Source organism: Juglans microcarpa x Juglans regia, chromosome 8S, assembly GCF_004785595.1.
Source record: "Juglans microcarpa x Juglans regia isolate MS1-56 chromosome 8S, Jm3101_v1.0, whole genome shotgun sequence".
NCBI classification, from domain to species: Eukaryota; Viridiplantae; Streptophyta; class Magnoliopsida; order Fagales; family Juglandaceae; genus Juglans; species Juglans microcarpa x Juglans regia.
Window position 1 is genome coordinate 2717011 of NC_054609.1, and position 26454 is coordinate 2743464.

General features: G+C 34.1%; 1 protein-coding gene across 1 annotated transcript in view; it reads right to left on the minus strand.

The window, feature by feature from the left end:
• Nucleotides 1–26454, minus strand: part of LOC121244805 (ankyrin repeat-containing protein At5g02620-like) — a 44217-nt gene that overhangs the window by 1829 nt on the left and 15934 nt on the right. The gene's annotated exons all lie outside the window — the stretch shown is intronic.

Here is a 26454-nt window from a genome sequence, read left to right on the forward strand (position 1 = left end):
GAAGGCACCTCTCTACGGCCGGAAACGTACACTTGGTAAATTTATATACTTGATTAATCAAGAAATTCCTCCAGTCCACAGTTATAAATATACACATGCATACTTACATATATACGTACATACGTATATTTAGGTTAATAGTTTGGGTTGGAAATAAACTAACAGGAGTTTAAGCATCTTTCCCATACTGATGGCTGACTTTTGATGCCAATTCTCGAAGGTATTTCAGCCAACATCTCCAATGAAAGCCAAAGATATTCCTGCTCACCAAGTGCTGGCTTTAGAATGTCCAGAATTTTGTGTGCCGTATCTGTTCATAAAAACCAAGACATATTTTAGTCTATCTTAAGTAACTATCATTTAATAATTGGTTAATATATGAATTAAGTTATTTATAAAAACGTATCATATTATAAGAACAATCAAACTGATGATCATAAGTGTAGGAGATACCATACAAATCGGTGGAAATAGTAGCGTTAAGGAGATTAATGTGATGCAGAGAATTCAACTCTTGAATAGGAGTCACAGAGTATAAATACGACACCATGTCTCTATTTCCAGTCTTTATTGCCGCGTAAAGTGGTAAAAATTCGATGTCATCCATGGGGATCAGTGGCAGACATTTGTTCTTTTTCACCATCACCTCTGCAATTGTTACGATTTCTGATTGAGCAGCAAAGTAAAGGGCCGTGCAGTTGCTTGGTTTGATTTTCAATTCTAATTGTTCCGGTGTCATCTGTTTCACGAGTTCTTTTACAAAACGGGTGTTTTTTGCAGCTGCAGCATTGTGAAGAGCTGTGCCTGCCTCTTTTGTTATTGGGGCTCCAAGGCAGTTTGGATTTTTCTGGATAAAAGCTTCAGCAGTTTTCCAGTCATCTTCTAGGGCAGCTCGAAGGAGAGGAGCATAAAAAGCACGAGATTGAGATAATGAGCTATCACCCTCTTCCATTATTTTTCCTTGATTTTTTCTAAGAATATTGAAAATTAATTACAATAATTAATATGATATTACGTATGTGATATTATATACATATGCATGAGATGCTTAATTAGGTGACTAGATATATAGACAATATATGGGTGACGACTGCTTTAATTAAAAAATAAAACAGAAATCTCTGAAACATAAATTAATTTTCTATATATGTCGAAATACAATATTCATGCATATACGCAATATGTGATATTATTGATCATGATTTTTGAGCCAATATTATAATTAGGAGGGACTATCGAAACTGCTAACCTTCACAGTTGGAAATTGATGAGGTAGCTTATAAGCTTCGGAGAGAGGACTGCGTACGAACTCCAAGTAAATGAGGTTTTTGATACTCTCAACCTTGCACGAGAATTTTGCTACAAAGTGGATTACATTTATAGATCGACGTCTGGCCACCATTATGTAGCGATCATTATCATAATTAAGACTGGATATATATATTAAAATGACTATATTGTCCAAATTAGAATACGAAACACATTATTGATTCTTTACCCCCGCCAAGTATTTTGGAACTGAGTAATGTTACATACAGTCGTGAAATGTGCAAACGTCATGCAATCACTTTAAAAAAGAGTGTGATCTACAATTAAAAAAATAATTTCTTTTCATATGGATCTCATATTTATTCACTTTTTTTAAAGTGACTATACGACGTTTGTATACTCACAACTGTAAATATTATTTCTCTTTGAAACTTGCCTTGATCTTCTCAAAAGAATTGTTTTCAAAAAGAATAATGATAAGCTTAAATCCTTTTTACAATAATATTTTAAATTGAGAATATTTTTAAAAAAGGATATTATTTTTATGTTATTTTGTAAAAATGTTCCTAATTAAAAATATAATTATTTAAATAATTATAAAACAGATTTTACGTATATCATTGACGACAATTGCAGTAAATTTTTTTTCGCGTTATGTAATATTATTGAAATTGAAACTTTGAATGATGTTGAAATTAGATAATATAAAATGAGATGGTTTGCAAAGTTTGTAAAATCAAATCAGACCATAATCATTATAAATTTTTCAAACTTTTATATAAAATATAAAAAATAATTTAACTTTTTCAAACTTTCATATTAAACATAAAAAATAAATTAAATTTTTTAAATTTCAAAATAAAAATAATACTAAAATTATATTCTAACAATATTTTAATTTTATAATACTTTTATTCAACTTTTTCATTTTTTTAAATCTAATAAAAGTCTTAATTTAAAATATTTTACTATTATTAAAAAAATTCTATTACTATTATTTACAAAATTCTATTATCATGACTATCCAAAACAAATTAATTTCCATTTGGAGTCCTAGACCAACCGACAATGTTTCTCGAGAATTGTATTCCAATTTTTTTTTTTTTTTTTTTTTTTTTTACTTCTTTTAAGCATTTTTTTAATTCTCATAAATATTTTAATATGACCCAGTAGTTCCATGTGGCATGATTGCTAATTGTTGTCTTTTTCACCAAAGTGAGATTTATAAGATTGGCTCCACTTTGTCATTTAATATTTTTTGTCATTAGGTCGAAGGACTTTAATTTCCAGCAACTCATTAGATCAAATTAGATGCATTTATTGATTATAGCATTTGATTGGATGATCACCTGCATCCGTATCCTGATCTTATCTGCTTAAGAAACTAGAAATTAAAAACGGGTCAAGTATATTTGCAATAACACGTGGAGTAGTACATAAACATGTGCTCTCTTGTCACTTTCACAAAGACTTCTGAATCTGAAAAGGAAATAAGAAAAAAAAAAAAAAAGGAAGACTTCGGAAAGGGCCGGAGACTTCTGCATGCGGGTACGTGTAGGTAGGTGATGGTTATAACTTCCCAATTAGTACCGAAGATGGAGAAGGGCAACTGCTGAATTAATTCAAGCTGAGCAAAGTAACGCTTTAAAATAAATATTTTAGTCATAAAATAAATTTATAAATTCATTTAATTTGCTATAGTTTATTAGATTATAAATTTATTTTTATTTTAAAATACATCTAACTTATGATCATATCAATTTAAGTCTTATTTATTTATATAGATGAGATGAAATTAAATGAAATAAAGGTTAAAAGTTTAATAAAATATTATTTTTATTTTAATATTTTAAAAAATTAAATTATTTATTATATTTTATATAAATATTTAAAAAATTATGATCATATTAATATTATATGTTATACATATATTTATACATATATTAGTATTATATTTAATTATAAATTTATATATTTGTATTTATACATATATTTATACATATAATACATTAGTATTAAATGTTATTATACATTTATTATTATATAATTAATATTACATATTATTATACATTAGTATTATAGTTAATAGTATGGTTTTTTTTGTAAGCATAATAGTATAGTGTTTACATATATTAAACTATTATTAGTGAATATAATCTATTTATATTATAGTATAAACATATTATTTTATAATAATTTACTCATATTAATATATTATTGAAATTAATTAACTATATAAGTTATAGTTGCATAAAAAATATATGATTAATATATAAAAAATACATATATTTTTATAAAATATGTATAATATTGAAGTCGGAATCGGAGTCAGAGTCGAAGTTAGAGTCACTGAATAATCTTACTACTATTCATAATATCTTAACTTATCTTATTTTATCTCAATATCCAAACAAGATTGGACTTAGATACAGAATAGTTGAGATGGTTTAGAGCATTCTCATTGGCTTGACCAAATTCATCTTCAAAATTTAACCAATATCAAACTTTTTTACATTTACGTATTCTATTTAAATTCAATCTTCATATTAGATTAACCATTTACTCTCTATATAATAAAATATTATTAATTTAATATTTTTTTATTTAATTTATTTGTATCACATTTGATAATTCTACCAATTTCATATTAATAATAATTATATTCTAATTAAATTAATATTAATATTTATCACAGTTATTAAAATTTTAAATTAATATTAAATATTAATATTAACAATAATTATATTACAATTAACTTATCATTATAATTAACTTAATAATTAATATTCTAATTAATATTAACTAATTAATTTATTTTTATCACATTTTATATTTAATAATAATAAATAGAATCAAATTTCTTAATTATAAAAAATACCTACATATTTTATGAGAGGAGTGAGAATTGAATATTTTAATATTTGGATAACCTACTGTTTATTTATAAGTTTAGAAAATCACTATAGTAGAAATTTAAAATTTTATAGAGATGTCTAATCTAATATGATAATTTTTTGACATGTATTAACTAAAATTTAATTATGACCAAACAAATGAGGTTGCTCTTATACGGAGAGTTGGCTCCTATCCAAACCGCCTGTAACTTTCGCAAAACGAAAAATCATGTAGATGATTTTTCAACTTTTACATAGCTCTTCAATAATATATAATTATATTACTGCATTTTGAATTTATTTAAGTTTTTTATTTGAATTTGATTCTTATCATGAATTCAAAAATAATAATCTTTTATTGAAATGATGCTAGAAATAAAAGTTGCAAAATATTTGTTTAAATTTCATTCTCCATTAAAAAAATGCATTTAATTTATAGAAAATGATAAGGTTATTATTTTTTATTATTTATTATTTATTCTTTTTGTATTTAATTTTTTAAAAAATTTATATTTTATTTAATAGTTAAGAAAATGATTATAAGTAAAATTATATATATTTTTAATGATTAAAGAGGTTAAAAAAAATTTAAAAGGAAATAATAAAAAATAAAAGATTTTTAAACACATATAAATAATAAATAGATAATAATAAAGTAACCTAATCACTATCCTTCATTTATAGCAGAGTTATGATATAAATTGCTAATTGTGCTGTTTATAATTTATTGCTAGTCACCATTATTAATGCGGCTTTTAATTGCTGTCTTTTTCGCGAAAGAGTGGTTTATAAGGTTGGCTCCAGCTTCAAAACTCGAGACTTTAATTGCCATTTAATTTGTTTTGTCATTATGTGGAAAAGACCTTTTGCAGCAACCGTTGAATTTTCTTACATAAATGTTTTGAGATTCGAATTTGAAATTTGAATTTGTGTCTCGGATGAGATTTTTTTATTTATTTAATTATAAATAATTTTTATTAATATAGTGAATTTTTTATTTTTTTTAAATATTAATGATAATTAAAAAAAACGTGAAAAAAATATACTATTTGATAAATTTATTCGGATATTTTTTCTATGACTGTAGCAGGGCTCATTTTCTTAGGCAGTGATCGGTGAAGCAAATGGATCAATTATTGACGGTCCTGCTGGTATTACAGACGGGTTTCTTTCGTGACTGTGACCGATTATCAAGCTCTGCAGATCATGCAATCCAACTAAGGACATTTGCCTTGACTATCATTCATAATTATCTATAAGTACATGGATATGTTTGACAAATGCAGACCCTGTTGGCGAGAGGATCCATTTTGCTTGTTAATCCCTTTCAGCTGAGAGACAGCAAAGAAATCAGATTTTTTAGTCGTGTAGTTGGCAGCAGCAACAAGCTATTGGTTTGCCATTTTCTATTGTATATTTCACCCTCGTAGAGCAGTGAAATGAATGCTCAGTTCCGCATATACTCTCTTCCACTCCTCCATCGCAAACTCTCCCTTGTTAATCACATGTTCCAGATCTTCCTCATGCCCCCCATGACAACAATTACAACATGATACCAAGGGGATACCACATTTTATAAGTTGGGAAATGTATTTTAGTCTTTTTCCCTTATCCAACTCCACGTTATCGGCGCCGTCCGACAGGACCTCAAATCTGTTGCCAACCGACAGGGCCTCAAATCTATTCCCTCTTCCTTGTCTTGATCTGGCCCCAACGCAAGAGTTGAAAGACTCATTGCCAAGCCATCAACAAGCTGCTCCTCCAGGGCCGCTAGCCTGTTACAATTTGGTTCCCCAACCTCCCCATCTTCAACCACAACCACCACAATCTGCCCTTCACAACCCCCTGAGACCTTAACACGATCCTCAATGACTCTAAGAGGAGCCACATATTCAATACTCACTTGCTGCCCTCTATCCCTAGGTGCACCCTCTAATGATGTAAATTCAAACAAAAGAGGACACTATAGAGCGCCATCCCCATTTGCACTCCAAACTGGATCCCTCACCTCCCCATCTTTAATCTCAGTCACAACATGCTGCCCACCACAACCCCCTGAATCCTCTCCACCTCTTACACCAATGGAGGCATTCGAGACCTCAACCATTTTCTGCTTACCTTTGTCACAGACCACACCCCCATCCGACTCCATCACAACAGGACACTCTAGATCAACATCATATACAATTAGAACCTTTTTCCTCCCGACCTCCTTCAAAGCCTTGTCCTCCCCCATTCTCTTCACCACACACTCACCCCTGATGACTTTTCGGATCCCTCTCTCCCCTGCACGACACACCACTTTTGTATGACCCTACTGAGAACACTTCTTGCAGTAAAAACCAAGCTTCTTGTAGACAACCTCTTGCCAACAATGGTGCTGACTGACCACCAAGGGAAACCCCTTAATAGGCTCATCCTTTAAATTAGTCTCAATGCAGAGTCGAGCCCCCGTAGCCCTGGTGCGGTATAAAGTAGAGTTATCAGTGCCCAAATATCTCCCAAATCTAGAAGCAAAACTTTGGAGACATTCCACCCAATAGAGATGGAGTGGAAGACCCGGAAGGAAAATCCATTGTGACGCAATAGATGGTTCCTTAACAGTGTTGAAATCCACCGTCCAATTGAACAACCGAAAGGAGCAATCCGCCATAACTCTCCCTTCTCTTGCCCACGGGTGAAGGTAGTCCTTCTCATTAGCCAGATGCAACAAGACATGGTGGTCATCCATGAAGCTCACCATAGGAACCTCTAAGAAACCCCAGGTTTTAATAATTTTCAACCTCAATACGTCAATAGATGGCTGGCTCGAAGCAAATTTCAAGACTAGCGTAAACTTCAGGTCGTCCGTAACCCTTTCCATTTCGGCATCTTTGAATACAAAACCCAACTCACCTTGAATTAGCTCCAGTTTACGTAGCGGCAACCGATACTTAGACTGGGGCAGGGACGCTTCAGAGCTTCCACAAAGGTCTGTCTATCCAACCCACACACCCCCTCCACCGTACGAACCAAAGCACCCCATCCTTTCCACCTGACAGGGTTACTGGAGGGCCTCTCGTATAGGAAGGGTCAAAAGGGACGTACCTTAGAGGGTCTTCTCACACGAGGCTGGAGCAGATCCCAACGGCGCTACAGATCTACCTAGCGAGTTTGTCCTCACGAGGCTGTAGCGATTCCTCCGTCGACGAAGAAGGCCGCCTCCTAAAGACAGTCGAGTCTTGGAGCAGATCGGATCCCAAGAGAAGGATCACAAAAGTGCCGAAAGACCCTCGACGCAGTCACCTGAGCCTGGCGAACAAGTCTGTGCCGGCGGTGAGCAGCTACTCGCCGGACTAAGTCGGCAATGGGGGTCTCTCTCCTCACGGGTTTACTTTCTCTAACCTCATGGGTTTATTTCTCCAGTCGGGCAGTACGTTTTCAATTAGCTGACATGGATATTGATCCTACGTATTAGCTTATTTAACTCAATACTTAATTAAATAAATAGAATATTAATATTATTTAAAATAATACTTAAATATTAATTCAATACTAAATATTCCATTAATATTTAATGTTAATTCAATACTTAATATTAATTCAATATTATTATTGAATATTAATATTCCATCAAGTGAATAAAAATCTTTAATTCAATACCTAATATTCCATTAATACTTAATATTAATTCAATATTAACTCAATACTTATTTAAATAAGATACTTATAAAAAAAAAATTATGCCTTGGAATGACCAGTTCGGCTACATACAGACACAAGTGCGAAGGCATTGTGCACGCCACTGACATGTTGTTTCGCCATGTCAACGCTTATATTATTAAAAAAAAGAAAGAAAGGTGAAAACAAATGGAGGAAGAAGAAAAGCACATAACCTCACTCTTAGCTATCTTCCTCTCTTAGATTGAAACCTCTTCTCTTATCGTTCTTCTCTCTCAGATCAAGGCTTATTTCTTGGACTGGTAAGTGGGTTCTATTTGGGTAATCTGGTGGTCTATTTGGGGTTTTAAGGATGACAGTTTTAGTGGGGTGTATGAAGGTTCCCTTGTTTCCTTTTTTTGGTGAGGCTAACATGTTCCTCTTGGATGCTAGCTAGGTTGTAGGCTGAGATGAGGTTGTAGGGTGAAACATCCTTATGGGTAGTCTAATTTCAACTTTGAGGCCATTTAGGAAACAACTCAACTTGTATTGGTCCGATAATCCCCTAAGCCCGTTGGAGATATTTTCAAATTGAGTTTTATAAGCCTCAATAGAACCGATCTATTTGAGGCCTGTGAGGGCCTCCATGGGGTCGTCATAGCAGTTAGGCCTAAATCTAGTGAGTAGGGCCTTCACAAAACACTCCCAATCCACCAATCCCCCCCCCCCCCCCCCCCCCCCCCCCCCCCCCCCCCCCCCCCCCCCCCCCCCCGATTCATCCAAGTCTTGAAACCATGTGAAGGCTTTGCCCTCCATATGGAAAGAAACCAGGTGTATCCTATGTTGAGGTAAAGTGTTGTGAAAGGTAAATAAGTGTTTTACCTTGTATAACCACCCTTCAGGGTCTTCTCCACTAAAAACTGGAAAGTCTAGTCTAATGGATCTAGTATGTACCTCTCTTATGTTTACCAGAGCTTGTTCTAAGTTTGGATTGAGATTACCTGATGATTCTCCTTGCTGATATTGATTCTTCTTTCGCAGTTCAAACGTAAGCAAGGACATCTATTGAGCCACAACTTCCACTTGGTGTTGCAGGGCAATGACCTCGGTTTCCACTATCCGGAATTGGGACTTTTTTTTTTTTTTTTTAAGGGTGTTGTAATTCTCTTGTAATTGGTTTATACGTGTGCCTCTAACCGTGGTTGGTATGAAAGGAACAATGGCTCTGATACTAATTTGTAATGCTAAGAATCGGAATTGAGAGATTTCTCACTTCGAGTGGAGAGGGCCTCCAGGTTTAGAGAGAGAAGATGAAGAAATTAAAAGTTATATTAATATTCTGGATATCCTTCCTTACAGACGCAATGTTCCTTATAAAGGAACCATAACATATACAGTAGTGGGCCCCAACAATATTTGCATGTGATAACTACCGAAATTACAAGTAAATGAAATACGAAATGCAATGCAAATCAAATGTAAAGTAAATGCAATTAACAATAAAATGAACTGCATCTTCTAGATTCCCTTTTCCTTTAAGTGCCGGTGCGACCTTAGCCCTTGATCTCATCAATGGTGCATAACTTTCCCTTTCCCTTCCCTTAATCGAACCCTGCCCTTTCTTTCCCTCTCATCTGCCGCAATTAGGGTTTTCTTCTTTTCCATTGTAACACATCCCTAGCTAATTAATGAAGTTCAAACTGAAGCGTTGATCGTAATTTGGTGAAATTGCATGACTAGTTGTCATTTTTTCCCTAGCTAGCTAGCTAGCTTTCTTGAAAAGCCTATTCTGTGACCGGAAAAGGAACCTATTAGAACAGAATTGTAATGCCCCGTCCCCGAGGGTCCGGAGAGTTAACTCATGTCACCTAAAATCAACTCCAATTATGCGTTTAAAATAAACCAGAGTCTCCATAACATATTAAGCTATTTGTTCAACACAAATATCCATGTTCCTACGTAAGAGCACATCAATGGTGTCTCATCGTTATACATAACTAGAAATATTCATTACTCAACATACCAAAGTCACATAAAATATCAATACTACCAAAAAGTCATTCTCCAAAAGTCATTGCACCCTAAGGCACTTAGTCTTCTATGATCCACAAACTTGCAAATACTCCCTATTCCTGATTCTCAGCTGTAGCATCAAAATTATCTGAAACATATTATGAAGATAGGGGTAAGTTATCAACAACTCAGTAAGCAGAGAACATATACTAGTATGTAAATATGAGCCTTTTCAGAAAGTTCATTATGCAGAAACAAAGACATTTTATTTTTATATGCAGATCTTATAAAAACATGTTATCAGAAAATCAGATCGACTTTTCAATCTTTTCATATTCAAAATCAACAATTCATATTTAAGAATCCATTTCATATTCAAAAACACTTTGGCATAACATAACTGAACATTTTCATCTTATCATATCATATCATATACCATGTTTAACTCCCGTGGTAGGGTTGTGCTATCCCCGGTGGCCAAACCAGGCAGTATCATGTGGTGAACTTCTCCTTTTTCAATCTCGGAGCCCCGAGTGTGCACACAGGAAAGAACACGTAAAAATACCACTTTGTTTTCAAAGTGGGTGCACTCATATCATATCATGGTGGTACCAACCATATCACGTGAACAGTGTCATCATATCAGAACCATATTCAGAACAGATAAGTATGCCCAAGTTTTATCATATCCATATCATATCAAAACACGTGCGAAAAATATTCATATTATTTCTATTTGATCAAAAACAAATCCAAGTCATTTCATATCACATGCATAAAATTTCAATGATATCATATTCGCTCTTTTGCATATTTCAGAAACATGTCAAATATTGCTCATGTCTACACATTTCATGTAAAAAAAAAAAAAACATTTCTTTTTTCTTTCATACGTATCTCATGAGGGAATGCAAAACATATACTAAGATTGTTTTTCACTTTTTCTTTTTAAAACAACATGCACATTTTTACAAACCAACCTCAGTTCATTTCTTTTTATGCAAATCTAGCATAGGAACCCCGCTTACCTGGACTTCTTAGCTTTTCGAAAATTTCCTCAACAATGCCGAACAAAATTAATCGTCACCTATAAGATAATCACGTAAATTTCCATAAATTTTCAATCAATCTCGTATTTCGATATTCAAGCCTACAACTTCTAAAATAATCCATTTTTAATTCCTTAAACTCAAACTTCTCATTATTCTCAAAAATACCCACATCACTTTCTAAACTCATCAATATCTAACTTCGACCAAACATTTAATTCCAACTTATTTACGAAAGAGATCTTACTATAATTTATAACACAAAGTAACATAACTATAACAAAATCATTATAATTAGAAACTCATACTTTTGCTTAAATAATAATAAAACAAAGATATTCTTTTAAAAGGATATTTTAAAAGAATATTTTAAAATATTCTTTTTAAGTGTTCCTTATCAGTCTACTTACAAACCATTCCAATAAAATATTAGCCCTTTAAAAATATCCATTTAACAAAATAAATCCACGCGTCTACGCCTAAATAAAACATACTTTACAACCCCTGCAATATACTCATGATTTCAAATCTGAAGTACATAACATAATTTACATTAACATAATTTACATATACATCCGCATATATATATATATTTACACCAGAAAAGTAATTTACGTGTACATCCGCATATATATATATATATGTACACAGAAAAGAAAACTTCACACAGTGCGGCTGAAGCACTTACGGAGAGGTGGGGGAGCACGACGGCGTGGAGCTGAGGCTAGCTACGGCGGACGAGGGTGGCGCCTGGTCACTAGCTGCGAAGGCAAGAGAAAGAAAAGAGAGAGAGACACACGGTGAGAGGACGAGGGAGAGAACGAAAATCAAGGACCACCACTGGAAGTGGTGCGAGCTCACCGTGGGATGAAGCAGTGTGCGGCGGACCGGGGTGAAGGAATGTCCTCGCCGGCAGTTTCTGTGGGGGCACGGCACGGTGTAGCTCCCGATGGAGCGTGACTGCAGCGGCTTGGATGGTGGCTGAAATGCTCTGTTTTTGATATCTAAAACAGGGGAAACCGAAATCTGCAATGGAGGTTACGGCACGTTGGGCAGCAGCTTCGGTGGCTGGGCAGTGGACACGGTGGTGATTTTCAGAGTGGCTGAAGAACATGAAGAGGTAGTAGCGGCACTGAAGTTAGGTCAAAGATGCTCAACACCAATATATATATGCTATAAGAAGTAAGGAAATAAAACCTAGAGGAAAAGTGAGGAACGGACCTGCATGGAAATGGAAATGAGAACGTGAGCTTAAACGACGTAAGGCGTGACCCCGTGCGACAGTTTATGGAGCCATAAACCACGTGCATGAGTGTTAGTGGCTGGGTCTCACAAGAATGCTGAGCGGAATATATCAAACCAAAGGCCATAATGTAGGATGAAAAACAAACTAAGTGGGATTGCGGGCGCTGCAGCAATTATACGGATTGGAACACTAGTTTTGCTTTTAAAGACCAAAAAACAGGCTGCAGTAAAAGCTATCAGCATGCCTACTATTGAGATTAAAAGCGTTGCGAGTCCCAACGCCAATCTACGAGGTAATGATTTGAGGAAATCTTTTTCCGTGTAGCGTGACGTGAGAATTGATAAGAAAACTAATATTGAAGACGAAGAGAATAACATCGCTACTGCATACGATACGAAGAATACCGTAAACCAGTTGTTTTCCAGAAACATAGGAATGCCTGTTTCTTGATTGTTGCCACCTGGTACTGTGAAGGCAGCTGGAAAAACCACAGTGGCAATCAGTGCTGCCACAAGCATGCAAGAGTTTGCCCTGTTCCTCATCCACTTTTCACCATTCTTCTGTAGTTCTTCATGGGTTTTCACAAATTTATCCCTAGGCGTTTCTTCTTCTTGTCTCATCCGCTCGTTCACATTTGACTTCGGCATGATTTTTTTTATCTCCTGAAATAACCAATTACTTGTAAATTAAAAAATATTGAAATGGTTTCCATAAAAAAAAAAAAAAAAAAAAAATATATATATATATATATATATATATTGAAAGGGGAGAGCATGCATGCAATACGTCATGTGCGACGAGAAGAAAAGAAGTTGACATGATATTAATTAAAACCGTACATACTTGAAACCACAACAACGCTCGTTGCATTTGAAGGGCTGCTCCTGATACGATATTCAGTCGATCTGAAGAAGGCAATTCTGCAGCTAAGTACAACATGTTGTTTCCTTCTTTGGCATGGTAGCTCGCAAGGTTGCCCTTCAAAACACCTATCTCATATATTAAATTAAAAACACGCTCTTGTCGATATTTAATAGCAGCGTGAAATAAAGTTCCATATTTCTCGTCATCTATCCATATGAGATCGGGATAAGAGTGTATAAGTATAATTAGAAATTCAACGTTCCCTACTTTTGCAGCTTCAACAAGTAGTTCCGTATAACTGTTGTCTTCAAGCTCTTTCCAAAGGCGGTAAACTAATTGATGGGCTGATGCTTGCATCATAGCTTTGTTGCAGAACCGACCACCGAAGCCTAGTTATAAGGATTAACAGAAGATCGTTAATTTGGTTAAAAGAAATATTAATTCTACATAGATTCCAAAAGAAGACTTAATTCACACATTCTCGTGAATTAATTGATGACTACCCTATTCTCAAATGAGTCAAATCGCACTGAAAAAAGAGTTAATACTAAAAAGATTTAGTAAAGAATTAGTATAATGGCCTCCTATCATCAACAACAAAATATGAGATTATAACTTCCTAATGGCAGCATCAGTCTACCACGACGTAGAAGGCACATGATCTCTAGCTCTATGCATGATGAACAACAATATATGAGCGAGATGAAGCGTCTGTAGGAGAATTAGCACAAGCAATCGGCCTAGTACTTGCCTCTTCGACCCCCCTGACTTTCTTAGTTTTATGCGTTCCCCTTTATCCATGAAACTGAAAAAAAGTGATCAAGTGAAAGCTGGCTAGCTAGCTTCTATACAAGCAATATCTGTGTACAAAGGAAACAGTAAGTATTATAATAGTTTAAGACATTTCAATTACAAAATTGCTAATTATCTAATCAGATATCATCTAAAGAATATTTAATAAGATGGAGTAGTAAGACCACTTTGTCATTCCAACGTGACTTTTTCATCATATTGTTATTAATATATATGTAACATAACAACTGGCTTGAAAGTTGGGACAAAGTGTCAATTTAATAAGCTAAACTGTTAAAAAACGGTGCTTCTTCACAGATTTAAGAGTAGGCACATGGTAAACTTATATACTTAATTATTGGAGAAATTCCACCAGTCCAGTTATAAATTCCACACAAGTACTAAAGTTATTAGTTTGGGTTGGAAATAGACTAACAGGAGTTTAAGCCTCTTTCCCATATTGATGCCTGACTTTTGTTGCTAATTATTTCCGAAGGTTTTCTGGCCAACATTACCAATGGAAAGCAAAGAATTTGTATCTTCTCTTCAAGAGATGCTATCTTTAGAGTATCCAGAATTTTCAGTGCCGTATCTGTTCATAAAAACCAAATTAATATCATCATTTTCTTATATATATATATATGTGTGTGTGTGTGTGTGTGGCAGTAAGCTGTCTTGTGAAATCTATATATGATCTACTTTTTAAGAATTAAAAATTCATGATCAGGTCAAACAAAAGTTAATAGGTATATTAATTGTAAATAATTTTGTCATGTTAGCCTATTTTAAGTAATTACCATTTTAAAATTAGATGGGCTGTTTGGTTTCCTCTCTAGGTTTCCAAGGATTATCTACGTAGAGGCGTTTTCTACTGCCGCCAGTGCAGTGACGACCGTGAATGAAGGACTCTCTCCATAATCTCTATCAGCGGTTGGCTCTGACCGAGAAGGAGAATGCAGAAGTGGTGGTGGAACCGGAAAAGCTAACAGATGAGTTCGTGAGTAGCGGTCAGTGTTTGATCTTGAAACTGTTTACTGAGCGACACTATCATCGGGAGATTTTTAAGGGAACGATGAGGAAAGCTTGGCATTTGGTGTTAGGGGTGAAGTTTAGGGATTTAGATTCCACTCTTATGCTCGCCGAGTTTGAAAGTATGAAGGATAAGGAGAAGGTTCTAAGGGGGGGTCCCTGGTCTTTTGATAATCATTTGGTCTTAATGGCTGAAGTTGATGGTCGGAGCCAGGTTCATCAGATTCAGTTGACGACGGCTGCTTTTTGGGTAAGGATCCACGACTTACCTTTAATGGCCCGAACCGAATATGTTGGTCGACTATTAGGCACGAAAATTGGTACGGTTGAGGAGGTGGATGTGGAGGCAGGAGATATGAAATGGGGTCAGGTCTTGCGAGTACGAGTCCTATTGCCAGTTGATAAACCTCTGCTGCGGGGTTCCAAATTTACGATTGGGGGCGGAGACCCAGTGTGGGTCAGTTTCTCTTATGAGCGACTTCCCATATTTTGCTACCGGTGTGGATGCTTGGGACATAGTGAAAGAGAGTGTGTCAATACTATACGGGGTCTTGAGTTGGCCTCTGTGAAGGATTTCCCTTACGGTATGTGGCTCCGTGCTGGTACTCGGTCTGGTGTGCACCCATCGATAGGGAAAAACAGAGGACGTAATCCCGCCAAGCCTGGGTTAGCTTCTTCCCCGGGGATATCTCCCGATTCTAGTTCAAAAGAGGTGGCGAGTACGGTAGTGGTCGAGAGGGGGCCGGATATGGTGACAGAAGGTGGTGTCTCTTCTCCGTCCGAAAAGCCACCTGCAACGAAGACAGTTGCAGCTTGTCAGGAAACGGTTATTCCGGAACGTGGGGGCAGGGGCATCCAGATCAGGGCGAGAAAGTATGGAAAAGGGTTAATGGGCTGGATCCTATTCTGAATACTGAGGAAGATCCGTCTAAGGCTCACAGTAATGTTATAAGGCCTGGTGGGCCAGCATAAATGGATTTAAACACTCCAGCTGCACATCATGAGGAGGGCCTTATCCAAAGGCCTGATGGAGTTATTAGCAAGAAATGGAAACGAACTTCGGTTCTTCATGAAACGACAAAGCCAGTTTTTCAGAATTCTTAGTCCTGGTGTGAGGCGTCGAAGGGGATTTCCAAAAAACGGAAAGGGGAGAAGATGGTAGGCGATTCTCATGGGCGTTCCGCAAAGCGACTGGTCGTTTCTCAAGAACCAGCTGTTGATGGGATTCCTGTTCCGCACTCAGAGATATCGGCGGTGGCTGTGGAGCAGCCACGCCGAGATCCATGAAAATTTGCAGTTGGAATGCACGTGGGCTTGGGAACCCACGTGGCATTCGTACCCTCTGTGATTTAATTCAGAGGGAAGGACCCGATGTATTGTTCTTGCAGGAGACCAGATTGTCCACTCGCGAAATGGAATCCTGTAAGTACAAGCTAGGTTTTCAAAATTGTTTGGGTATTAGTTCTCAAGGAAGGAAAGGGGGTATTGCGTTATTATGGGACGCTGAGATAGATTTATCTGTTATTAATTATTCTTCTAATCATGTTGATGCTATTATTAAAGATTCATGTTTGCGGCAAGGTCACTGGTTTTTAACTGTTATTTATGGGTTTCCTAAAACTCATTTGCGGCATCATTCATGGAATCTGATTAAATCCTTATGTCGTGATAATGATGAACCGTGGTTGGTGTTAGGTGATTTTAATGAGCTATTGCATGCCCATGAGAAAAGCGGGGGCAATCCTAGGACTGAAAGACAACTTAGTGATTTTAGAGAGGTGGTTGATGTTTGTAGATTGAGGGATTTGGGTTACTTAGGGCCAAAGTTTACCTGGTCAAATCGGAGAGCTGGGGATAAATGTATTAGAGAAAGGCTTGATCGGTGCTTGGTAAATTCTGAGTGGTGGGCCAGTTTTCCTAGTGCTCGTGTGACGCATGGTGTGGCCGCTTACTCCGACCATTTACCTATTTGGTTAAACTTAGAAGGAGAAGTTGGTTCTCGTATTGTTAAAAAGTCCTTTAAATTTGAAGCCATGTGGGTTGGTGAGGTGGAATGTGAAGACGTTATCAAAGGGGTTTGGGGGAGGAGTGAGGGTCCAGCTACTATGAATGAGGTTTCGGGTTTGATTAAGGAGTGTGGAAATCAGTTGCAAGGGTGGAATAAACAAAATTTTGGTAATGTTCAGGCTAAACTCAATAATGCACAGAAATCTTTACACAATTTACAGGAGAGGGACCCGAATATGGTTCCTATTGAAGAACTCAACCTAGCGAGGAGTCAAGTACAGATTTGGTTAGAGCGAAAGGAAATCATGTGGAGACAACGATCAAAGGCTTTGTGGCTTAAGGAGGGTGATTGTAATACGAAGTATTTCCATATGAAGGCTTCTCAACGTAAGAGAAAGAACCAGATTCTTAAGATTCAAGATGAATATGGAGTGTGGCAAGAGGGTGCTCAGAGGGATAGGGTTATTTCCACTAATTGATTTCCTATGAATGAATGATATGATCATTTCTATAAAAAAAAAAAAAAAGTAATTACCATTTAATTGGTATATAAATTAGTTATTTAAAACATGTCGTATGACAAGATTAATATATAGCATTAATACTCATAATTAATTGTATCAAATTGATGATCACGAGTATTGATGCGTACGTAGGACATACATACCATACAAATCAGTGGAAATAGTAGCGATAAGGAGCTGACTGCGATCCATAGAGGCCAAGTCTTCAATTGGAGTCACAGAGCATAAATATGACACCATGTCTCTATTTCCAGTCATGATTGCCACGTATAGTGGTAAAGCTTTGACGTCATCCTTGGGGATCAATGGCAGATTTTTGTTCTTTTTCACCATCTCTTCTGCAATTGTAACGATTTCTGATTGGGCAGCAAAATAAAGGGCTGTGTAGTTTCCGTTGGTTGTCAATTCTAATTCTTTCTTTGTCATCAATTTCACGAGTTTTTTAACAAAACGGGTGCGTTTTGCAGCTGCAGTAAAGTGAAGAGTTGTCCCTTTCTCTCTTGTTATGGCGGCTCCAAGGCAGTTAATTTGGATCTTTCGATTTTTCTGAATAAAATCTTCAACAGCTTTCCAGTCATCTTCTAGGGTAGCTCAAAGGAGAGGAGCATAAAAGGCACGAGATTGAGATAATGTGCTATCACCCTCTTCCATCTTTTTCCTTGATCTTTTCTAAGAATATTGAAAATTAAAAGAATTAATACGATATAACGTCTGTATGCATGGGATCGATGCTTAATTAGGTTAAAGACAATATAATTTGGGTGAAGATTGCGTTAAAAAGAAAAAAAAAAAACAGAAAAATAAAAATCTCTGAAACGTAGATTAATTTTCTATGTCGAAATACAATATTCATGCATGCTGCATGTGATGTTAGTACTGGTACTCATGATTTTTTAGCCAAACAAGACTGCTAATTAAACCTTCCCTATGAAAAATCAATGTTGAATTTTAAATAATTTTTTTAAGCAGAATATAATTTACAGCTTATATATATGGATTGCAGAAGGTTAAAGAAAAGAAATCGATGCGATGGCATGATCATCATGAGAAGAGCTATTCATGATGTGCTGAAGATTTATTCGAGGTGGTGAACATGAACACTTACATGAGCTTCTATTCTAGGCGCAGTTAGAAATTGATGAGCTAGCTTAGCTTCAGAGAGACTGCGTGTTGTACGTACGTACTCCAAGGAAATGAGGTTTTTGATACTGATCTCAACCTTGCACGAGAATTTTGCTACAAAGTGGATTATATTTATAGATCGACGTCTGGCCACCATTATGTAGCGATCACCATCATAATTAAAACTGGATATATATAAATATATTATATATATATATATATATAATATTACAAAGTAAAGTGTTTTTAAAAAAGTAACGATCGATCCAGGTCCAATTCTTTTTACAATCTTTTATTTACTATATTTTAAATTAAGAAAATTAGAAATTATTAAATTATTTATATACTATATTTTATAAATTATTTTATAAAAACATCTCATTTAAAATAAGATTGTATAAAATATTACGAAAAGAATTAATTGTTCGCATGTCACTGACCACAATTGCAGTAACTTTTTTCCCGCATTAATATTTACTTACATTTTTATTTACTCGGACATGTAATATAATTTCATCCCGACATATACAATTGTGATTTTTGAAAAACTCATTTTTATTACCAATTAATAATTTTGTTTTTTTATCAAAATTATTAAAAGAACTAATTTCTACTGTATTTACCCTTGAAATTTCTGTCTTTATTCATATGAAAAATCTTATTTATATATAAGTAAGTGTGGATAATACATCTAATAAAAAATTTTCATGATATATATAATTTAATTTAAAAGAGAAGTTTTAAAATCTAAATTTTAACAATCAAATATAATTATTATTTAAGTGACATGGACAGTATGCTCTACACAAAGACTTAGAAATAGAATAACTCTTAATTAAATATTTGCTCTTCTTAATTTTCTAGATCTAATGATCTCAGCTAAATTATTGGCATTAATGCAAATTATTAAAGTCTGGCGCTTAGTTGAAGGCATAAATTCAAGAATTTATGATAGGCACAAATATCGAATTGGTGAAAAAGAGAGTCAAGCTAGCATTTGGTACTCTTTCTTCATTCCAATGGTTTTATTAATATTTCCAACAACAACGCATGCATCTGTTATATATTAGCCTCATTTGTTGGCACATGAAATGAGATGATATGAAAGTTGAATAAAATATGATTAGAATATAATTTTTTAATATAATTTTTATTTTAAAATTTTAAAAAGTTGAATTATTTATTATATTTTATATAAAAATTTAAAAAAATTGTAATGATTAGATTAGATGAACTGAGATATAGATAATTTGTAAAAACAAACGAGACGTAAGGTTAGTTTAAGTGGTTTATTGATGATCAAGTGGTTTAATTAGCTGTTCCAAGTGGTAGTCAGATTAAAGTCTTTTATTCTCAAGTGGTTTAGCTGTTTCTTTGGATATATCATACGAAAACCTTTTTATATTTTTATAACCATATTGAGAAATTGTATGTATAGCCATTAAACTCTCTTGTTTCATTAAAGTCAATTTTGACAGCACCAAGGTTGGTTGTTGTATAGTTACAATATCATTCCCTCCTAGCTGACAATTTTTTATTAAGCCTTGCTAACCGTAAAAGTTGCATTTGCCTTCTCCATATTCTGTACTAATTCATATAACCATCATCTCTATACGTAGATAAATTAAATTGGAATGAACGCAAATAAAATTAGAGTTTTTGCGGCAAAATTACAATTACCGCAAATAAAATTGGTCACAAAATATATTTTTTGCGGCGCAGAATTTAGGTCAGGATCAAAAGTAGGTTTTTACGGCGATTCATCCACTGGCCAGAAATGAAGCCAGCTTGCAACAATAATTATTGACTTATTGTGACAAAATACTAGTCGCCAGAGATAATTTTAGCCACAAAAAGCCTTATTTTTTATAGTGAATTTTGTTTCTTTGTCAAAATTATTATTAAAAGAACTTTCTTCTGTATTTATCCTTGGAATTATTTGAGTCTTTATTTATATAAAAAATTATATTTATAAATCGGTATGGATCATCTAGATCTAATGATCGTAGCTAAGAAGTACTGGTGATGCAAATTATTAGAATCTGTACGTAGTTGAAGGCATAAATTCAAGAATTTAGGGTAGGCAGTCGAATTAGGTAAAAGAAGAGCCAAGCATTTGGTCTTTCTTCGTAATAGAGAAATGATACTCACGTGAGTATATAAATATCGTATAATTATTTTAAAAAAAAAAATATATATAAAATTTATATAAAAATAAATTAATTTTTTAATAATAAATTATACTTTTTTTTAAAATAATTATATGATATTTACGTATTTTACGTTTATACGTAACATTACTTTTTAATTAATATTGCCAACGACAACGCAGTTGTTTTACTAACGTCTTTTATTCACGTGGTTTACCTATACTCATGTTTCATTAAAGTCTTTCTTTCTAAGCTAGTACTGGTCAGCCCTTCAGTTCAGTCCTTGGGCATTGTCTCGGCCACCTGATATTATTATTAGATAGACACCCCTTTTAAGTTTAAGGGACTCACTAAGGGTGTGATTGGATATTAAAGTGAGTTAAGTTAAGTTGAATTGAGTTGTGATGATAAAATATTATTATAATATTATTTTTTAATATTATTATTATTTTAAAATTTAAAAAAGTTGAATTGTTTATTATATTTTGTGTTGAGATTTGAAAAAGTTAAAATGATGAGTTGAGATTAGTTAATGTGAGTTTGGTAACCAAACGCACCCTAAGAATTATCACCGAACGTAACGTCGTATAATTTTTTTTTTCTTCTTTTTTTTAAATATTTTTTTAAATCCCTTAAACATTTAAAAAAATTTTACAATGTCATGATTAAGAAGTACTTCCCTAGTCATTAAGTGAAAAAAATTTTATTTGATAGCATTTTTCAATAAGAGTGACATTTCCTTAAGTAATACTGTAATCCAGCCGAACCGATCTTTGGGTGAAGATATATTCGAGCTGGTGAACAACAGTACTTCTAATATTCTAGCTGCTAGAGATTGATCGGCTTCAGAGAGACTGCGCACGCTCACCGCTCCTGGTCTCGTTATATTATATTTTAATTTTTTTAATATATATTTTTTTATTTAGTAATTAAGGAAATATTTTTTAATAATATTATAATTTTTTATTTTTTTAAAAAATATTTTATAATGTTAAAAATATATATATATAAAAAAATAAAATAAAAAAACATAACATTTTACACTATCGGTAGCTACCAACGGAATTAGAAGCGATAGATATAGAGCCACCCTTAGATTTATAGATCGACGTCTGGCCATGACCATTATGTAGCGATCATCATCATAATTAAGACTGGATATATATATATATATATATATATATATATATATTAAAAAGACTATAATATTATCATGATCTTCTAAAAAGAAATGTTTTTAAAAAGAGTAATGATACTTGTAAATCCTTTTTATAACAATATTTTAAATTGAAAAGATTTCTGTAAAATGATATTATTTTTATGTTATTTTATAAAAGTGTTCCTAATTAAAAATATAATTATTTAAATAATTGTAAAAATGATTGCGTGTATTGACCACAATTGCAGTGACTCTTTTCCCGCGTTATGGCCGTACATTTTCACTTGATCTTGGGATATGTAATATAATTTCATCCCGACATGTACAATTGTATTATTTAGAAAACTCAGTTTTATTATCAATTAGTAATTTTGTTTCTTTATCGAAATTATTAAAATAACTTTCTTCTATATAGATAACATTCTTAACAAAATACTTATATGATATAATTTGATTTAGAATAAAAATTTTAAAATTTAAATACTATTTAAATGATGTAAACGATATAATCTATGCAACGACTTTGAAAATAGATCAACAACTCCTACATATTTGCTCTTCTTAGTTTTCTAGATCTCATGATCAAAGCTAAAGTATTGGTGAAGTAAATTAATAAAATCTGGAAGTTGAATTATTATTAATTTTTTTTTTCTAAGCATCTGGTAGTTGAATTAGGTACAAAAGACAGTCAAGCATTTGGTCTATTCATGGCCAGTGGTTTAATTAATATTGCCAACGTCAACGCAGTTGTTTTATTCAAATCTTTTATTCACGTGCATGATGTTTCACTGTATACGTAATTTTCTTTGGATATGAAAACCTCTTTAAGATTTTTATAATCATTGAGAAATTGTATGTATAGCTATATCACTACAAGGGAAATGGTTTTTTGGGATGAATCATTTTGTTAAAAAAAATTTCATTTTCGTCTCAACAAGTTTTTTGAGATGAAAAAAATTTATCTCTAAGTTATCTCAAAAAGCCTGTCTCAAAAGATTTTCTGGGACGAAATTTGATTTTCAACTAAAAAACATACTTTTAGAGATGAAATTAGGCAGAACCAGTCGAATTAGTTCGAACGAGTCTTTTTTTTTGGGATGAAACTGTTCGTCCCAAAGACCCGTTCGAATGGAAATCATTTCGTTCAAACCAACCTGAACTGTTCGAACGATACCAAAACTTGATTCGAATGACAGAATAGATTTGATTATGTTCGAACGGACAGGGTGTTCGAACAGACTCAGTCTGTTCGAATAGAAGATTGTTGTTTGAACACAATTAATAACGATTGTTGCCAGATTGAATATAAAACGACTGTTTGAACGAGTGTCCGTTCGAACTCTAGGTTTTGCAGTTCAAACGGACTGGATTTCTCTCAAGTTGTTTGAATGGTTTTTTTTTTCTGGTTCGAACGCAAGGTAAAAGGATTTACCGTTCTAACTGAGTATTTTTCGTTCGAACGGTACTCACGATACATAATTCATTTTAATTAAAAACACAATACTAATATTAAATAATATAATTTAAGCATCACATTTGTTCAAATGTTCTGGGAGAGAATAATAAAAAGAGAACTAAAGAAAAATAAGTTCTAGGATTGTGGTGGTAACATAAAGTTTTGGGACATCATTGATTGCCACTGTTCAAACATTTTTTGGGAATGAACCTCTAGCTTCTTCTGCATGTTTTCTTATAATTTCGCCTCTAAATCCGCTGCTTGATCTTATTGGGTCAGCAACTATTTTTCTTTTGACCTCAAATGTTCTATCTTAAGCCCTACTTCCTCTAATTCTTGAGTTTTGTCATTCGATTTGACTTGAGAAGAGGATGATGATGTTGAGGCTGGCTTCACACAACGTCCTAGACTCTTAAGCCCCTCAAGTATCTAGAAGGTGGTCAAAGAACTTGAGAAAAGATCTGAGCATCATTGACAGATGATTCATTAGATAGATCCGTAGTAGTTTCCTTAAGTGATATCATCTTATCCTACAAAAAAAATTAAAGTTAGTATAAGTAACAAAAATATTATTAGACAATTGAATTAAAAAAAAATTAAAATTACATAATTTGCTTCTGTTTCGGGACTGGTCCAAACACCATCACGTTTTTTTATGTGTTTTAGCAAATAATTGGTCAGATTATAGTTAGTAGGACTTTCTTCTTGTTGCAAAAGGGAAATCAATATTCGAAGTTAAATAAAAAAAGTATATTTGTTAACATTTAACGGGGAATAGTATAACGTTACTCTTTTTTTAGATAAACGATGAAAAGATCGAGAACCCGCATGATGGTGTATCGTTAAATTTGATCTATTTGCTTTGTTCGCAATACTCTGTTGCTAAAAAAAGAAATATTGTGTTTATATGTTTAATACATCTATCGTATACTATAAAATAAAATAGCAACGAAATTAGCTGATAAATAGAATTTTCAAACATATCACACACATTTTCCCATTTGTTTGGTGGCATTGCTTGGAATGGATTTTGACGCGCCTCTGTTGCAGTACTGAACTTCTGATAGTGTGGACGAGATCGACCTTTGTACCTCCGGAATGCATTGAACATCAGCTCATCAACCGTTAGTCGATCCTCATGTCGGCCAAAATTAAGTTCAAATTCGTCCTTAAAAAAATTATAAAAAATTAATATAAATACAAACTAATTATAAATTAACTTGTTATACTTAAAGTTTTGCTAAGTAACTTATTACCAATTAGTAATTTTTGATGTGGTCTTTCACATCTTGGACAACCTTAGCCTAGGAGGATATAGCTATCGTAGCATATGTGCGAGTAAGGGTACCAATATAAGAAGCAAGGCAAGCTGCTGAATCCCCAGAGCCACTAGTGTGATCATCATGAATATCAACTTTAATTTTCCTCCATTTCCTTACTTTCTCTATGTAGACACCCCTTGTAATGCCTCGACTTCAACACTGACTTACAACAACTATATATACGTACAATAATTAAAGCAAATTTTATAAAAATACTAATATCTTGAAAATGTATATTACTTAAATCGAGCAATAATTGTCTACTAGAGGTAAAGTAAGCAATGGAGAAATTTGATCACCTAGCTTTTTTTTTTCAAGCATGAAACATGAAAAGCAGGATGAATCCTAGAAGAGGAAGGTAAATTCAACTTGTATGCCATTGTACGTATCCTCTCAGTGACCTGAAAAGGTCCATAATATCTAGGGGCAATTTCATATTATGCCTCATTGCCACAAACTTCTTTCTATAGGGTTGTAGTTTGAGAAAAACCCAATCACCAATCTCAAATACTCTTTCAGACCTTTTCCTGTAAGCATGCATTTTCATTCTACTTTGAGCCTTCTACAAATTCTCATTCAAAAGGGATAGTACTTCATCTCAAGATTTAAGTTGTTGATCCACTGCAGCATTGGCAGTGGTACCTAGAATGTATGTGAGTAACTTGGGAGGAAAGAACTCCATAAAGTGCTTGAAATGGTGAGATACCAGTTGATGAATGCACAATAGTGTTATAACACCACTTTGCCATTGGTAGCTAGCTACTCCAGTTCTTTGGTTTGGTACCAATGTAAGATCTTAGATAACCCTCCACACATTTATTCAAGGCCTCAGCTTCGCCATAAGATTGAGGGTGATAGGTCGAACTAAAAGCCAAAGTAGCTCCCTGCATCTTGAACAACTTTTTCCAAAACAGACTAGTAAAAATCACATCATGGTCATATATAATTGACTTGGGCAAACCATGGAGTTTAAAGAATCTAGCAAAGAAATTCTCAGTTACCTTGCTTGATGTGTATGGATGAGCCGTGAGAAAAAAATGACCAAACTTAGTCAGCTTGTCTACAACAATAAGGATAACTGACATGCCATTTGAAATTGAAAGTCCCTCAATAAAATCCATAGTAATGTCAAGTCAAGGACTTTGAGGAATGGGCAAGGGTTGAAGCAACCATGCTGGAAGCACAATTTCATGCTTATTCATTTGACAAATCTGGAATCCTCTCACCATTTTCTTAATATCCTTCCTCATGCCTTCCTAGTAAAAGTCGAGCTTAGCTTTCTAAAGTGTCTTGTGCTATCCAACATGGCTTGCTTCTGGACTATAGTGAATGTATTGCAACACCTTCTGCTGAAATAGCGAGGAGGGAACTATCACCAGTTTACCTTTCCTGAAGAGGAGACCTTGTTATAAAGAATACTCTTTAGGAACTTGCTCTCCTTACTGCAATGAAATAACAATATTACTGATGTTAGTAGATAGAACATAACTTTGCTTCAATTATTCTGACCACATGGGTGTAGGAAAGGATATAAGGGTCAATGTAGCTTAATCATCTTCCATCATACTTGAAAGTGGATAAGCTACTTTATTGTCTTCGCCCCTTTTATACTCAATTCGAAAATCATAACCCATAAGCTTGGAAATCCACTTCTACTAAGTCTTAGTTGCAGCTTTCTGTTCCAACAAATACTTCAATGCCTGACGATCAATTTTGATCTTAAATGTTTGACCCAACAGGTATGGCCTCCACTTCCCAACTGCACAAACCAGTACTAAAAGTTCTTTCTCATATGTGGATATAAATAATGCCTTACCTTTTAAAACCTTTATAAATAAGGATATGGGTTGGCCCTCTTGCATTAATAGAGCACCCATCCCCACACCAGATACATCACAATGAATTGTAAACTCCATAGA